The following is an 18499-nucleotide window of genomic DNA, read 5'->3' as shown; positions in this document are numbered from 1 at the left end:
AGGATGTACGTATGTAAAATGAGGTATATAAGCCTTAAGCAGGGGGTATAACAAGGAAAAACACTGCATATGCCACCATTTCTGTGCACAGACTATCTATAAGTTAAGTACTTTAGCAAAGTGCAAATTTTTAAATTCTTTACCACTTCCTTCAGCAACTTTTAAGAAGATTATTAACTCTTGTGATTTTGAGAAATGACTTCAAAATACAAAATTAGGAGAACTGTTGTTGCTTTCCATAGAAAAACAAATGTGATTACATTTTATCAATTAACTACTACATGATTTTAAATAATTAATTGAAAAAACATTGGAACCAAAGTAGAAGCTAGCAATAAAATGAGAACAAGCAGTACAGCTGGGGGTGGGGAGCTAGTGCTAGACTTAAGTTTCTTAATAAACTGCTATTTAAAAGGAGTCATTCACCAGGAATCTCTGAATAGTACATTTTCCCCTTAGGTATTTCAAATATACTGATGATAGAATATGTGGCAAAGACAAAAAGACCTTTGGGGAATCAACAATTACTGAATGTTACCTCTCATGAATCTAACAATGTAAGTCTGGTTAATTTTCTTAGCTAGGGTACAATGCCCCCTTGGGGATGAATTAAGAGTGAATTACTTGAATTGAATACAAGTACTCTAGACTCCTTTGCAACACAGTGACACAGTGTCCTTAAGTATGCCCAATTTAGTGTAATTGATGGATAGACCAGAGAGAACAATATCATCTCCAGGCCAAAAGGAGAATCAAGTGATTGCTATTTGCATAATTAACACCCTGAAAAAGGATTTAGCTTCTAAAACTGTAAATGTTACTCAAAAACTATCCCCCCACCTAACAATTTTCTCTCAAAGTTTCTAAAAAGGATGCAATATCTCCAAACAGCAAATAATTGTAAAGTATGAATCTGTTTTGATTACATAACTCTAAACCAGAGAACCTGGGGTCACAAAAGAAGTGCTTACTCCAGTCCATGGTTTAACCCATTTAGCAGAATGAGCTTTAAGGTGAGTCTGTCTTCCAAATGCAAAGACCAGTGACCTGCACCACATGCCAAGAAAACTTTGCCCTAAGCTTGACATCTCTAAATTCCCAGTCCCCTGTATTCTATAGCAGTGTTTTCTTTATCATTGGCATAAGCTGCATTCAAATTTCAAACACATTTAATGTTTGAAAAATGTAAAAATGTAACAAAAAAATAATGTTGGTCTCAAAGAATGTGATACTTAAAAATGCATATTAGCACAGTGCCTTGAATTTAGTTTTTTTCTTCTTTTAAGTACCCATTTTTAGTGGTTCCACATCTTAATGCTGAAAAGAAATAGTGTAGCTAGTTTTCTCTCAGAATGTACACAGATGTTTGGCAATCATATATCTAACTGAATCACTTGAACAACAAAAAATTATAAATAAATAGTGTAAATGCCTTTTCTAAAAATAAATAATCACATGCCTAAGATTGGAGGCCAGTTTCCAAACTATTCTCAAAGTCACCAAAATGAAAACAAACTCACAGGAATGCCAAAAGATATTTTTAAATTTTTCAAGCAAACACAATGATACTAACATTTGCTGGACACCACACAAACTCAAGAGAATTTTCAATCTCAACGTTAGAAAATAATACTCAATTCAATGGCATCACATTTTTGTGAAGTTGGGTTTTCAGCAACTGCTCTGAGAGCAAACACTATATTAAAATGAAATATGAACAGGAAATGAGAGTGGCAGGATTCAATCTTACACAAAGTTGATGGTCATACAGTGCTTGACACACGCATCACATCAAGTAACAGCAAATATGTGTTATTTGACTACTAGGTTATTAAAAGTTTTTTTTTTTAATAAGAAAAATAAGAAACTTACTAGGGCACTAAGGAAACAGAACCAAAAAAGTTAGAAGTCTCTGTTTGTGCAGTCTTTATTGTCCACACTTTCATTAAGCACCTACTACATACAATATCTATACTAATCACTGAGAGAAAAATCAGTTACCTTCAAATACAAACATGAATCAGTTGGAGAGATTCATAATGAATGCCAAGAAAATTACAGAAAATGTTTGAGAGTTCAGACTATACAATTAAATTATACTGGTTAACAAAGTTAAATGAGAAATATGTTACATATGAACTTTTAATGAACATCTTGCTAAAAGGTACTATTCACTTTATTGCCTTAGTAAGAACATTCCGGAAATGTTCTTTTTATTTGAAAAAGTCTAGTATCATAAATATGCACTTACTTAACTATTTTCTGGATGCATGACTGATTGAGTAAAAAGTGAAATGTTGAATGAGAATCTTCCAAAAACTCAAAATTAGCAATTCCTATAACATGTTACTATTGTTACCTTCTCCAGAATACTCAATTCTCTTGGCTGAGGACAGCAGTGTTGAATCCTGATCACATGTTAGACTAACCTGGGGACTTCTGCTGTGCTCCCTGGCCCCAACCCAGTCTAATTATGTCAGAATCACTGCAGATGGGGTCCAGGGAACTGTATTTTTAAAAGGTCCCAGATGATTTTGGTGACTGTCCAAGGCCAAGAACCACTGAGATATAATAGGTCAAAGGCATAAACTGTTAAGAGCTTCTTGACATGTATTGCTAAAATGCTTTCCAGAATGTGACCAATTCATACTGTAAAGAGGAAAGTATTCCTATTTTATTTTACCATAGTCAATTTATCCATGTGGTTACTCCTGTCTCCCTGGGGAGTGAATGTGAGAATGATTTTAAAGCTTTACTGAAAGTTCTTTCTGTTTTCCTTTAACTTACCTTTCATTCACGACATTGCTAGTTGTTTTATTTTTTTTTTCACAACACCCTCTTGATAAGTTGAGAAAGCCCTTACGAAGAAAATCAAATAGACAAACAAAAGCCTGACAAAGGACAATGAGAACCCAATAGATATTCTTTTGTTCTTTTGCAATTCCATCGGTGAATTCACATACTTCATTCACAGTAAAATAAAGTGGAAAGGACTTAATAAACATTCATTTTTCCCTTTTACCAAAGTGTTCTCTCCTTATTCTATCTGCATGCAAAATATGTTTAAATCAATGAAAGAGAAAATGGAACTTACTTAGAAACTGCCAGACACACACTTCAGCACGTCATTTAGAAAGGGTCTAAAACCTGCTGTCAGCATTTCATTTAAGCAGATGATTGAGACCCCTATGCTGAGAGTGTGGTTAGGTTTAAACAGAAGGTGTCTCAGAATTCTCCCTAGTGTTTCTTGAACACCTTAGTATAATGTAGCATTTTTCCCTGTAATTTGATATATGAAAGGAGCGCTGACAAGTAAATAGAGACCCAGGTGCCATAAGAACAGGGTGTGCCTGAGATGTTAGCCCAGCAGGAACAGTATCCTATATTGGCAGACACTGCCAGTGTTAAAAGCAGCAAGAGAGAAGAATCAGACAAAAATAAATAAATAAATAAAAATTTGTTTAGGATCTGGCAACTGATGCAATATTGAAATTTAAAATGTGCTGAAATTTAAGAAAAGTAACCATTCTTAAACTTATTTCTTCAATGAAAAATATTAAATCGAAAGATCTTAAAATAACAAAGCAGGTATGACACAATGCTTATGTTGTACATATTTTGTATGAAAGGAAAGCCCATTGGTAGCACCTCAATAGTCTCAAAAGATAAAACAGCCATTAAATTTACTCCAGCAAACATTTATTGAGGCTGATCAGGCATTAAGAAGGGGCAAAGCCCAGCAGAAGCATATATCACAACAGCTTCTGTTTATTCAATACCTTGTCAGTACCTACATTAAAATTTTCATGCATTTTAGTATATTTACTCTTCCCTGATTTCAAGCCTAAAGAAGTTAAAAATCTACTGGAAAGAGCATATTTTAAAAATGAGACTAACATAGTGTTAATGGGTATACAAAAAAAGAAAGTATTAATTCTGAGGAAATTTGTTATATTTTCCGTTAGGAATTAGTTAAGATTGAAGTTGGAAGAACGCATTTTCAAAATCTAGAGTTTAGGCAAGGACATATCAGGAAAAAAAAAATAACAACATGAGAAAGATTACCAAGGTTTTAAAATTGAAAAAAGGAAAAGAAATGTGGTGTTAGTGTAATGACAGCCAGATGTAGCAATACAGATAAATTAGTCTGGGAACAATGGGAGATGACTGGATTCATTCCACCACCGATGCAATGAAGGTCGATCAGTGCATGACAAGATCTTCCTTTTATAAAAGGACTTCTATGGGAGCAATTTGTAAAATGAACTCACTAGTGAGACACTGGAGGTAGCTACTGAAATAGTTGAGAAGCAAATAAAGTCAAGATTAGAGCAAAAGCAGCAACAGAGAAGAATCAGACAAAAAAAAATCATTTAGGATCTGGCAACTGATGCAATATTGAAATTTAAAATGTGCTGATAGTTTTGTGCTTTAACAACTAGAAAACCAACTGTAATATTACTCAATAAATAAATATTACCGAAATGTCCAGCAAGGTGACAGGTTGTCTCTGATGGTCAAACAGAAAAAAAAAAATAACAATAATCTCTAATCTATGAGCTAGATAGTCTAATGGGAGGCCAAAGTCAAATCAATAGGCCATTTCAACCGAGCAGACTGTGCTTCAGTGACTCAAGTGCTGTGGAAACACATAGCAAGGACAAAAAAGCCAGACCAGCAGGATCCAGAATGACTCCTCATAAAAATGAAAGCAGATGCCACAAAGTCTCTCCTCACCTTAACTAGCAGTCTCTCCAGACAGTACAGAGTTCTAGGCTGGCAAGCAAAGACACCAAGGTCTAAAACAGCAGAGAACAGGAACTGCAGGTAGGAAAGCCTCACTACGGCAAGGAAAGGAGGGAGGAGCATGAAAGGTAGAAGCAGCATCTGAGCAAAAGCCCCTATAATGATACAGTCATCCACTGTGTTAGAAAGAAAACACAAATGATCTTTCAAAGTTTGCTCATCCCAGTGAATCTGACATAACACCATTTAAATTCTCTCTCCATCTTATAGCACAACAGTAATTCTTTAATCTTTAATGCTATTGAGAATCTAGTTAATCAATATGATCTCTCCTTATACTCCAAAAATAAAAAATCCCATATTCCCACAAATACTCTATGTGGGAATTCATCCAACAGACTCCCATGAACTAAGGTATTCTAAGTATTGATAGGGATATCATCACATTTCATGGTTCACATTTTTTCAAACAAGAAAGGGAAAGATTGTTTTAACTACCACTGCTAATTTTGTGGATAAACTCTGTCATTCTCTTATAGAATGGCTCTTGCCGTAGACAACAGAGCCTAACAGCCAAAGTTCTAACCAAGGACCATCCCCATTACCTGGGTCATTGTGGCAAGTTATACAATCTGTTTGAATTTCATAGGTAAAATTTAGGCAATGACAGCACCTAACAAATATGCCTCAGAAGAGTAATGACAGAATTATATGAAATAACATCATCAATGTACACAGAACAGCACTTAGCCCCAAAGTATATATTACTAGATTTTGGTATTATTATTCCATACTTATAAGTATTTATAACTTTTGAACATACATCTCCTGATATTTTTGAAAGGATGTTTTGACATTTCCAAGGGCCCCCTCAGAAAAATTAGCACTTATGTTAGTGTGAATAATTTGACTCTTCTGGAAATTTTTCTTTCATTTTAAGGAAGTCTATAGAAACACTATTTCTATGTAACTAAACCTCAATAAAATATTTTACATAAAATAACATTTATGATGTAATGGAATGGGAATGTTGGTATTTACTAAAAAGTCTTAGAGCAAATTTTGATAAATGATTCACATTTGTGAGTTACCAAAACATGTGATTTGTTTTTATTATTTTTTTTAGGCAACAATATTAATCTCGTATTTAAACATCAATTTAATTGATCTGGGATGAACTGGAGAGAAAAGAAAGTCTAGTTAAATAAGAAATTTTATGTATTCAACAAATATTAAATACATAAGAAATGTTAGCACTAGGGTGGATTATAACACTCTTGCCTGATGAGTCATTATGTTCTAGGTAATCTCATATATTAGGTCATTTTAAGTCTCAAACATCTTAGGCACCATTCTTCCCAATTTAAAAATGACAAATAGGGGCTGGGATTGTGGCTTAAAGGCAGAGAGCTTGCCTAACATGTGTGAGGCACTGGGTTCGATCCTCAGCACCACATAAAAATAAAGGTATAGAAAAAAAATGACAACTAATTTGCTCAACATCTCATTCCTAGACAGTCAGGAAGACAGTGCCTTGTCAAATAAAAATATCCCTTCTCAAGTTGAAAAATTGGGGCACCCCATGATGTGACAGCAACCAATAAGAAGATTCTAGAATATTAGATGGACTTTCACATAGTTGTTTTTGCTAACTCAAATAATGCCCCAAGGTGTATTGGAGCAAATTTATTAAATACCAAGTAATATAGTCTTTTTCCACCCCCAAATCTAAATATAAGTTGCTCTGAAGAAACTATATAATAATCTAATTTTTGAAGGTGTCAATTCAAAGTATGCTACATACAAGAAAAGAAATTCCTACACTCCCAAGATAGGGATTGTTCTCTAACCATTGTAATAACAACAACAAAAAAAAGAGCTTTAATATTCTTCATCAATATATGACAATCCTGCGGCCTTGGAATCACTGGAAATGTTTGAAAGTTGGTTAACCAATCATTGGGAACCTGTCTCAGTAAGACAACCAATCAGTGACCAGCACCCCTAAGCATAAGCCAATCAGGAATGTACTCATTACAGTGATCTGCTTCTGAGTACCAATCCAACCAGTCTCCCACCAGAAGGCAGCTTCCACAGCCAACATATTCCTACCATCACCATGGGAAATCCTCCAGTCCCAATATTCAATGCTTCCTCAAAAAAAAAAAAAAAACCTTATTATAATCCACAAGAAAGACTGCCTGACCAGCAGAGCTCTCCCTATCAGCAAATAAATAATAATTCAGTTTTATTTTTTCAGGTATGATAGTCTCATTCTATGACACACACTGTGTTGTTCCAGACCTTAGCAGACACTGAATACAGTATTTCCTACATTACTAAATAATTTGCAAACATTCTTCCAAGCCTAGAATTAAATCTCTCACACCAATACTATGTATGACATGAAATCATTTGCCTTATAGATCCTTTTCATTTTGAATGCTTCTAAGACAATATTACTTCATACATAATTTAAAAGAATATAATACATATTTAAACAGAAATGATGCAACAATTATATTGAGGATTTAAAAAGCATGTATGCTTTTAAATATTCCAATATTTCTCAAAGCTTTTTCAGAACTAGAAAAACAACATGCAAAGTTTTTAAAGTTGTATTTTTGTTGTTGTTGTTTTCTTCTGTAAGCAAGTTAGATTTCATGTTAAAGATAATCTTGTTAAGTATCTGGGGAATGAACCTGGTCTACATTCTTCTAAGGGGAAATCCTTGACCCAATATTGAAATCAACAATGGAGCAGGTTACTGGGCCCCAATCCAAGATCAGATTAGTGGGCAGCAAGACCTGGAAATCTGCATTTAATTTTTTTTCCAAGGATTTAAATCATTTCATTATGTTTCTATCTTACACTTTTGCTATGGTTTAGATATTAGGTGTCTGCTAAAAGCTCATGGATGAGACAATTCAAGAAGGTTTAGAGAAGAAACCATTGGGTCATAAAAGCCTTAATCCAATCAGCGAATTAATCCCCTGATAGGATTAACTGAGTGTAGGTTGAAGGCAGATAGGGCGTGGCTAGAGGAGGTGGGTCATTGGGGGCATGCCTTTGGGGTATATATTTTGTATGTGGCAAGCCATTTCCTTACACCACACTCTTCTGCCATGATGTTCTGCCTCACTTCGAACCCCAAAGAATGAAGCCTGCTGTCTATGGATTGACACCTCTGAAACTGTGAGCACCCAAGTAAATTTCTCCTCTTCGAAAATTGTTCATGTTAGGTCTTTCAGTCACAGCAGTAAAAAAGCTGACTAAAACAACTTTATACAAAAATAAATTCCAAATAGGTAAAGATTTAATTATGAACAGAAACAGTTTTAGAATCAAGTTCTGAGATAGTTGTTTTGTTGTTACATCAGATTAGATAAGGAAGTATTAAACTAAATAGGTGAATGTGATGATTATTAAATATTGCTAAATTAAAATGTAAAAAATGCTGCCACAAGATTCTAAAAAGCAACATTAAAAGCAAGTCAGATACTAGAAAAAGCAACGTACAAAACATATAAACTAAAATATTTCTATTCAAAAGAAAGAAAGAACTAAAAAGATAACTCACACAAAAGAAAAATGGAAGAGGAATAATGGGGAGAATATACTGTGCAGTTACCTCCAACCAGAAAATACAAAATTTACCACTACTTCTTTTTTAATTGTTTAGTTGTTGATAGATCTTATTTATTTATACTCGGTGCTGAGAATCGAACCCAGTGCCTTGCACATACTAGGAAGGCACTCTACAACTGAGCTACAATCCCAGCTCTTTCCACTACTTTTGAAAGCTATTTGGACACATATAGAAACATAGAAACACTGAAAATGTATACCCCATACAAGCCAGCATCCCATTTCTTTTTATGAACCCTAGATAAATTCTTCTACACATCTAAAAAGAGACACCTACTAGATGGATCAAGCTTCCTGCATAATAAAAAAATAAATAAAATTTAACTGTAGTCTATCAGAGTGGCTTATTTATATAACAAAATGTTATGTAAAAATATCAATTAAAATGCTTAATTTTGTTTCTGGTCCTGTGATGAGGCAGTACCTCAGGACAGAAGAAAATGACACAGCAAAGCTGCTCACATCGTTGTGGCCAGGAAGCAGGGAGAGAAAGGGAACAAGGAGCCATGGATCCTTTCGGGTCAGGTCTCCAGTGACCTACTTCCTCCAACTAGACCCATCTACTGCAGTTTCTGCCACTTCCCCAAAAAAATCCATTCAATGAATCCATCAGTGGATTAGTCCACTAGTGAGGTTAGCACCCTCAATTTCCAATCATTTGCCAAAAGTCCCTCCTTTAAATACTGCTGCATTGGGATGGGGATGTGGCTCAAGCGGTAGCTCGCTCGCCTGGCATGCATGCGGCCCAGGTTCGATCCTCAGCACCACATACAAAGATGTTGTGTCCGCCGATAACTAAAAAATAAATATTAAATACTGCTGCATAATACAAGCTTTCAATACAGAAGCCTTTGGGGCACATTCCAGATCCAAACTATAATAATGTATATGTACAGCTATTATAATTTTTAAACACAAAAAGATTGACACCCATTTCAGGACAGTTATTAATTCTGGGTAAGGATAGAAATGGAATGAGAATGGGGCTTGATTCCATCTTTAATTTCATTTCTTAAAAATGAAGGAGAAAGGGGCTGGGGTGGTGGCTCAGTGGTAGAGCATTTGCCTAGCATGTATGAGGCACTGGGTTTGATTCTCAGCACCACGTATAAATAAATGAATAAAATAAAGGTCTATGAACTAAAATATTTTTAAAAATGAGGGCGAAAGAAATGTGAAGCAAATATAACAAAGGCTAATACTGGATTAATCTTAATTAAGTACCTAGGTATTTATTTGGAATCTTTTATAATTAATTTTTTTAAAATAAAAATAGTAGTAGTTGGGGAAATAACTATCATGGTGAATATGTGAGAAAATATAAATCAAAATCTTAGTTTCTATTTCCTTAAGTTCTACCAGCTAGCCTTATATTTAGAGACAAACAGAAATATAAAATTCTCCTTATTCCTTTCTAGTCACCACCATTTATGTTGGTTCTAAAACAGTGCTGACAGTTCACAATAGCAAGACTGTGGAACCAACCTAGATGCCCTTCAATAGACGAATGGATAAAAAAAATGTGGCATTTATACACAATGGAGTATTACTCTGCATTAAAAAATGACAAAATCATAGAATTTGCAGGGAAATGGATGGCATTAGAGCAGATTATGCTAAGTGAAGCTAGCCAATCCCTAAAAAACAAATGCCAAATGTCTTCTTTGATATAAAGAGAGTAACTAAGAACAGAGTAGGGACGAAGAGCAGGAGAAGAAGATTAACATTTAACAGGGATGAGAGGTGGGAGGGAAAGGGAGAGAGAAGGGAAATTGCATGGTAATGGAAGGAGACCCTCAGGGTTATACAGTGGAGGAGGTAGAGAGAGAGGAGGGGAGGGGAGGGGAGAGGTGGGGAGGGGGGAGGGTGGAGGATGGGAAAGGCAGCGGAGCACAACAGACACTAGTATGGCAATTTGTAAATCAATGGATGTGTAACTGATGTGATTCTGCAATCTGTGTATGGGGTGAAGGTGGGAGTTCATAACTCACTTGAATCAAAGTGTGGAATATGATATGTCAAGAAATTTGTAATGTTTTGAACAACCCACAATAAAAAATTAAAAAAAAAATAAAAATAAAAAAAAATAAAACTGTGCTGATAAAAAAAAAAAAAAATCAAAAAAGAAATAAACAGTTGGGAAATCAGTCCCGTAATAGTTTAAAATTTGTCTCTCCTTCCCTTTTTCCTTACTGTACTTTAAAATGCTAATAGAGCATATTATGACAACTTGCCATCTATTTATATATGTGTATGCCCTCTCCACCTATAAATATTAAAGAGAAAATAAAAAAAAAAAAAAACATGCTCTTCAAACTCCTTTCAAAAAGCCAGAAATTCAGTGCTTAGTAAATGTTCACTTGCATTTGCTGTGTTAAATTTGAATATTGCACCACAGGCCCATTTCTCTGCTTCAATCTCTTCCATTTGAACAGTTTGGTATAACATCTATAAGGTGCCATTATTGGACCTTACAGACTTCAAAAGAAATTACTAAAGTAAAATTTTACTAAGTCTTTCTCTGATGACAAAGCCTGAGGGAATAATAGAAAACTGAGTGACAGGGTTCAAATCTTTTATTTATCAGGCCTTTCAATTTAGACACAGCTGCCTTATTGACCTTTGCCACCCTTATCAATCAGTTCCATCTAACTGATCAAGAAGTAAAAGTTTATCCATCAATCTAACCATCCAAAAAGCTATTGCTATAAGCCCAACACAAGGGCAGGGTTGATACTGTCTTCCTGCTATTTGCCAAGCACTGGCTAGAAGCACAGGGCAAAAGACGTCATTTAACATGACTGAATCCTTTGTTTTCAGATATAGCCAATGTGGACTAAAAGTGATTCCTAAATAATGCTCCCATTTCTTTTTGTACCACCAATTTTTCAAACCATCATCTGATTTGTTACTTTAATTTGGACATAATCCATATCACAACTAGGAATTTTTAGTAACTTCTGATGAATCCTATTTGGCCTTTATAATTCATGACTTTCTCCTTCGTGTAGATACAGAATGAAAGGTAAATAAATTCTGAACAATTTTCTCTTGAAGTACAGTTTCTAATCATGATGAAAAAAACATTCTTTTACTTGTGAATATTGACAACATTTGAAAAAATTTTGTCTGGATGCAATCAGCTTTGGATTTCACAGAACATAATCTTCTAGATCAAATCAATATATTAATCAATCAACTGCCTCCATTAGGATATTAATGCCCTTCTCTTCTGTGGAGTGGTAACTGCAATACTAGAGAGAAACATAATTGACAACTCCTTTGAGGTAAGTGTTCAAAATAAAAAGATTCCAACTACTTTGCAGCAGAATTCACTTCTCAAGAGACTATTCCAAAACACACCATCTTAATGGATATATGATACAACCCAACACAGTGCCAAAGCTAGCAAGGACAAAAGAAAACTATAAAACATTCTGTTTTTTTCCATAAAGAAGAAACACTCTCTTTTTCAATAAAAAGTTTTTCAAAGCACCACAGCCAGCTTTTCTTGTATGCTGAGAACATTTTAGTGCAAATTAAGAATTTATAGACAGAATAATAGTAACAACAACTACTCTTACTTGGATTCTTTTTTGTTGTTTTAGTTGTAGATAGATACAATACCTTTATTTTTATTTATTTATTTATTTTTATGTGGTGCTGAGGATCAAACCCAGTGCCTCACATGTACTAGGCAAGTGTTCTACCACTAAGCCACAACCGGATTCTGCCTTTCTTAAAAGCCAATTTATCTTCTCTTTACAAAAGGGACCAATAAAACAGTGAAAAACTGAAGCTTACAGATGAATATTTCACTAATTTGTGTTTTTAAATATATTTTCCTTTCTTGCTTGATCTAGGTGATGTTTCAGAGAAAATATGGTTTCTCAGTTGTTTTCAAAGAAAAACAGTAATTTTATTCCACATATGCTTACTATAAGAAGTTACTTTTCCTATTTTTAACCCTATTTATTTTATCTTATAAATCAATAAGATAAAATTTCATAGTTCTGAAGAATATAATTTTTTTAAAATTTTTTATTGTTGGTTGTTTAAAACATTACAAATTTCTTGACATATCATATTCCACACTTTGATTTAAGTGGGTTATGAACTCCCACCTTCACCCCATACACAGATTGCAGAATCACATCAGTTACACATCCATTGATTGACATATTGCCATACTAGTGTCTGTTGTGCTCCGCTGCCTTTCCCATCCTCCACACTCCCAAAAATATGGAACACTTCACGAATTTGCGTGTCATCCTTGCGCAGGGGCCATGCTAATCTTCTCTGTATCGTTCCAATTTTAGTATATGTGCTGCCGAATCGAGCACAAAGAATATAATTTAACAAAAATTATTCTCAGTAATTGTTTGATGAGTACCCATTGAGTTCTACATATTTTACATACATCATCTCTAATATGGCAGTTTTGCATGTACATGTGATTAACTCCATCTCTGAGTTCAAATCGTTTTCCAAGAATAGATTTTCTAACAACAACAAGTGCTGGCGAGAATATGGGGAAAAGGGTACTCTTGTACATTGCTGGTGGGACTGCAATCTGGTGCGGCCAATTTGGAAAGCAGTATGGAGATTCCTGGGAAAGCTGGGAATGGAACCACCATTTGACCCAGCTATTGCCCTTCTCGGACTATTCCCTGAAGACCTTAAAAGAGCGTACTACAGGGATACTGCCACATCGATGTTCATAGCAGCACAATTCACAATTGCTAGACTGTGGAACCAACCCAGATGCCCTTCAATAGATGAATGGATAAAAAAAAAGTGGCATTTATACACCATGGAGTATTACGCAGCACTAAAAAAATGACAAAATCATGGAATTTGCAGGGAAATGGATGGCACTAGAGCAGATTATGCTTAGTGAAGCTAGCCAATCCCTAAAAAACAAATACCAAATGTCTTCTTTGATATAATGAGAGCAACTAAGAACAGAGCAGGGAGGAAGAGCAGGAAGAAAAGATTAACATTAAACAGAGACATGAGGTGGGAGGGAAAGGGAGAGAAAAGGGAAATTGCATGGTAACGGAGGGAGACCCTCATTGTTATACAAAATTACATATAAGAGGTTGTCAGGGGAATGGGAAAATAAACAAGGAGAGAAATTAATTACAGTAGATGGAGTAGAGAGAGAAGATGGGAGGGGAGGGGAGGGGGGATAGTAGAGGATAGGAAAGGCAGCAGAATACAACAGTTACTAATAGGGCATTATGTAAATATGTGGATGTGTAACCGATGTGATTCTGCAATCTGTATTTGGGGTAAAATTGGGAGTTCATAACCAACTTGAATCTAATGTATGAAATATGATATATCAAGAGCTTTGTAATGTTTTGAACAACCAATAAAAAAAAATAAATTTTACCTCTAGTTATTAATATTAAAAAAAAAAAGATTTTCTTGAACACATTTTGAACTCTAAATCTCTAAACACCAGAATCCATCCATGCTCTGGCTACAAAACCACATAGCCCTAGAATGAGTTCTCTGCGAGTAATCAACTACAGAAGCCCAGGACAGATCAGAGAACCTGAGGCTCTGCCTGACCATACCCAAGCTCTGCCTCCCAGCCCAGGACCCTCTCATTTCACTTGGAGGCAGACACACTGGCCTTCTTGCAAGTCTCAGATTCACCCACTTACTTCTTTCCTATCCAACCTTACAATCATAAACTGATATTTAGTTAGCCACTAGTTTTTTTTTTTTTAATTGCCAAAAAAAAAAAATTATTGAATGACTGTCAGTTGGCTTTTGTGGCAAAGGATAATTTGGTAATCATTGATGACTGATTAGCGAAATGTACTCGTTTGCAATGAGATTTAGAAATGTATTTTTATAAGCCAGAGGCCCTTGAAGAGTATTTAAGGAGAATAAAAAAATTCTGTGTGGAAGAGAGACACCTAAGGACATCTAAATTAGTACTGCAAAGTGAGGGGGAAAATGAAAGTGAGAAAAAGGAGGGGAGCAGGAGTGAGAAGGCATGAGGTTACTGTCATGGACTGAAAAGTGACAAAACTAAGTGCTAATAAGAGACAAAAAATAAAGGTAGAAATGGGAACAAAAATATAGAACATGGGGGAAAAATTACTCTGAAAAAGTGTTCCAGATTTAAGAATTGTACTTTAGTTCATTAATACCAGGATTGACTGGTTTAACATCAGGTTGACTAACAGGGCTAATTCTCAAAGCATATTTTGGTGTTGTGCATCACCTTCTAACTTATTTAAATATCAATATTTTGCCATGAACTCATAAATGTGAGAACATATTTTAAAATTCTGGAGTCCTTAGTGTGTGTCTAGCATTGAGAGAGGCATGGAGATACTGCAGAAGACCACAGAGATAGAGCTCCTGGGCCTTACTCTAACAAGACAGCCCATATAATCCCATTAAACATATTTTCCACTGAGTGTTAGATTTGCTGGGATATAAAGTGGTGAATGAATACATCTATGCTATGAAGGATTCCAGAAGCTCAAGAGAGTCAAAATAAACATACCAGAAACAATTAGAAACTAATTTTAAAAACATATTAGCAAATACTGAATTATCAAATAGAGCGTGTATGTGAGCTGGTGAGAGAAAGATAATCACAGACAAGAAAAGCTTCTTGGGGAAAGGAGGGCTAAGTCAGGTTTTGCTGGAGTTAGGGCTAAATGCAGGTGGGAGAAAAATGTGTCAAAAGATTTAAAATTTGCTTAGAGTGAGGACATCTGTGGGAAATAATATGGAGAGCTAATTAGGACTTTGGCTTTAATAATTAAGGAAATCCAATAGTAATTTGATGAAGCAAAAAATATATGAATTTATCAGCTCATGGAATACCTGGAAGGGTTGGCAAAGCAAACCATGCTGACAACTGTCCAGCCTGATCTTGGGAAGGACTGAAATCAGGAGCTCCACTTCTATGTGAGATTCATCCTTTCTGTTGTCCTTGGCTCTCTCCACCTGGTGGGGATCGAGGCTTACAATAGCTCAAGGGTTTTACCTCTTGCCATCTCCTTCATCAAAATTGGAAGAGTAAGCATGGCATAAGAAGAAGAAAAGGAAAGAGAAGTACTGGAAAGAAAGTTCTGATACCCACCATAAAAACTACATATAGCAGAACTGACCAAGAGGAAATGACCCGAGATTGGCCCCAAATGACCAAAGAACAAAATAAATTGGAGCCTTGGCAGACAGTACTGTAGCTAAAATGCTACCTTTATACAATACTCAAGTCTCACCGCAACCTTATGGGCATATAACTTAAATGTATTATTTGCACAAATACACGTCAATCAAAGTGAACCTTAAGAATCTACCAGATGGGCTGGGGCTGGGGCTCAGTGGTAGAGTGCTCACCTAGCACGTGGGAGGCCCTGCGTTTGATCCTCAGCACCACATAAAAAGTAAACAAAATAAAGGTTATTCTGTCCAACTACAACTAAAAAATAAATAGTTTTCAAAAAAGAGGCATGCTGAAGCTTTTAGGGATAAAAAAATGTTTACATATGTGTATATATACACACACACACACATATGCACACAAAGTTTATATTTCTCTATAAAAATGTATATTTCTATATATATGGAACCAACCAAGTTTCAGTTGGTTCTAAAATAGTGTGTGTAATAAATAGCAATAAAAATAAAGCAAATGACACAATTTGGCAATTGTATCTTGGTGGAGAATATATGGATCACCACTACTCTATTTCAATTTTTCAGTCTATATCAAAATATTCATTAGAAACAATTGGAGGTAGGTAGAAACCTGATAGAGAATTCAAATTTTAATGGCAATTATATATATTATATATATATATATATATATATATATATATATTATATCATAAATCACATTTTCTGAAACCGCAGTTTCAGGAAGATGCATGCAGAAAGGTCATGATTTAAGTTGGAAGAAAAAATGGGGAGATCAACAGAGTACTATACCAGATTGAGAGGGGACCTGGACAGGGAAAATGACCATAAAAATAAAATAGCAGGAAGAGACACTAAAAACTCTGTGAATGGATACTTAATATGTGGGAAGACAGACCCAGTGATAATTCCTGGTTCTCTCCGTGAGATGACTAGAGACACAATGGAAACAGAGAAGGCCCAATGGGGGAGCGAATTTGTAACGACAGTGTCGTTTATTAAATATATTTATAAATGGCCTCATCCACATAAATACGGTTCTCTCTCTCAATGGTGGCTATGAGGTGTCATCTCCCACTTAGCTCTGAAAGCCTAAAAAGACACACGTCACACAAGTACCCTGAGAATGCTGGGCCAGAGCCCAAGGGAGAGCAGCCACAGTCGGCCCATATGTTCCCCGTTAGGCCACCTGTTCCCTGTCTCAGTTCCCCCAGCCTGCAAGATTTACAGAATTTCAGAGATTTTTTTTTTAACGAAGAAACTGCATACAGGGTACTCCAAGTGGTAAGAGGAAATATTGGTTGTATTCACAAAAATACTTTAAGCTATATACATTGATGTATGTGAGTGTGATAACTTTATTATTTCTATTATTGGTGTGGGTGTGTGGGTGTGTTGCTAGGGATTAAACCCAGGGCCTCTCACATACCAGGCAAGCATTGTACCCCTGAGCCATTTTTGAAACTCATTTTAGGTATGCTTTCTTCTAGGAAAGTCAAGCAAAATTACTGTCTCCAAAACTTGTTTCCACAGTAACCTATATATCCTTCTAATATACTTATCATACTCTATTTTCACTTGTCCCCACTATTCTCTGCAAGCAGTGATAATGTATTTTATTTCTATATATTTGATACCATGCATAATGCCTGGCAAGGAGTAAACACTCGATGACCTTTGTTTAAAAACCTGTGGGGCTGCTGGGCATGGTGGCACATACCTATAATCCCAGTGGTTCAGGAGGCTGAGACAGGAGGATCCTGAGTTCAAAGCCAGTCTCAGAAACTTAGTGAGGCCCTAAGCAACTCAGTGAGACTCTGTCTCTAAATAAAATACAAAATCGGGCTGGGGATGTGGCTCAGTAGTTGAGTACACCTGAATTCAATCCCCGGTAATCCCCCCACCAAAAAAAAAAAAAATGGGGGGTTAAGCCTGTATCTCAGTAGTGAAGCACTTGCCTAACACATGCAAGTGCCTGAGTTTGATGTGCAGCACTGTAGAACTAAATAAAATATAAATTTTTAAAAAATTAAATGAATAAAATTATTTAAATCTTGTGTTATTGCCACACCCATATATAAATCAGCATTATAATGTGTTGAATTCAAGTAAATAGCAGTTCTTCCTCCTGTATATATATTTTTTAAAACCAGCATTGCTCTGTATCAAGAACTATATACTTTGGCCACATCACTCCTGAGGACCTTCAGCCTTTGCCCTATGAAAATCCTTTAAAAATCAGCTCAAGTGTGAGGATGAAAAAATATATTCCATCCCCCAAACATTTATTTATATGGAGTCATTTATTCAATAAAAAACTATATCGGTATATAGCCCCAAACAAAACAATTATGGCACCTGGCCTCATCTGGCTTCCAATCTAGAGGAAAAGACAAATATGGAAATATGGAACAAGCGCCTAGCCAAAAATGAATTATAGACCTTGATCAAGTAGAAGGTACTTATGACAGAGGGATCCAGTTCAGACTGGAAAGTCAAAGAAAGAAATATTTTAAAAGAAATGGCATTTAAATAATATCTGAAGTTTGAATACAATTATCCAGATGACTGGGGTATGTCTGGGGGAAGTTGCTAGATGATAGAAGAGTCACAAGCAGACAAACAACCTGTATAAAGGCCCTGAGGTACCTGTTAGTCTCTGATGAATCACTCTCAACACAGAGAATTTGAGCATAAGGGTGAAGAGAGAAGACAAAGCCAAGACTGAAATAGCAAATCAAACAGAGCCTTATAGGCCATGTTAAGGATTCTGACTTGGCTTTCAGGGTAATGGCTCTCAGTATACAAATTTGTACTTTAAAATAATCACTGTGAAAGGAGGATAGATCAGGGGAACAATTCCATGACTTTCCTGGGGAGTATGGATGTGAGAGCCTCTAAAACAGACATGAGACAGTACGTTGCTATT

The 18499-nt window shown here is 35.6% G+C and overlaps 1 protein-coding gene and 1 non-coding gene across 2 annotated transcripts in view; both read right to left on the bottom strand.

Moving 5' to 3' along the window:
- Positions 1 to 18499, bottom strand: part of Fam171b (family with sequence similarity 171 member B) — a 62536-nt gene that overhangs the window by 33266 nt on the left and 10771 nt on the right. The window lies entirely within an intron of this gene.
- Positions 12631 to 12737, bottom strand: LOC124094721 (U6 spliceosomal RNA). Its single transcript, XR_006852312.1, has one exon. It is a non-coding gene; the product is annotated as a U6 spliceosomal RNA (small nuclear RNA).

The sequence above is a fragment of the Marmota monax genome, unplaced genomic scaffold, assembly GCF_021218885.2.
Source record: "Marmota monax isolate L192 unplaced genomic scaffold, Marmota_monax_Labrador192_F-V1.1 WCK01_AAM20220418_F8-fsc00007, whole genome shotgun sequence".
Lineage (NCBI taxonomy): Eukaryota > Metazoa > Chordata > Mammalia > Rodentia > Sciuridae > Marmota > Marmota monax.
The sequence above is the reverse complement of the archived record's forward strand: the minus strand, read 5'-3'. Positions and strand labels throughout refer to the sequence as shown.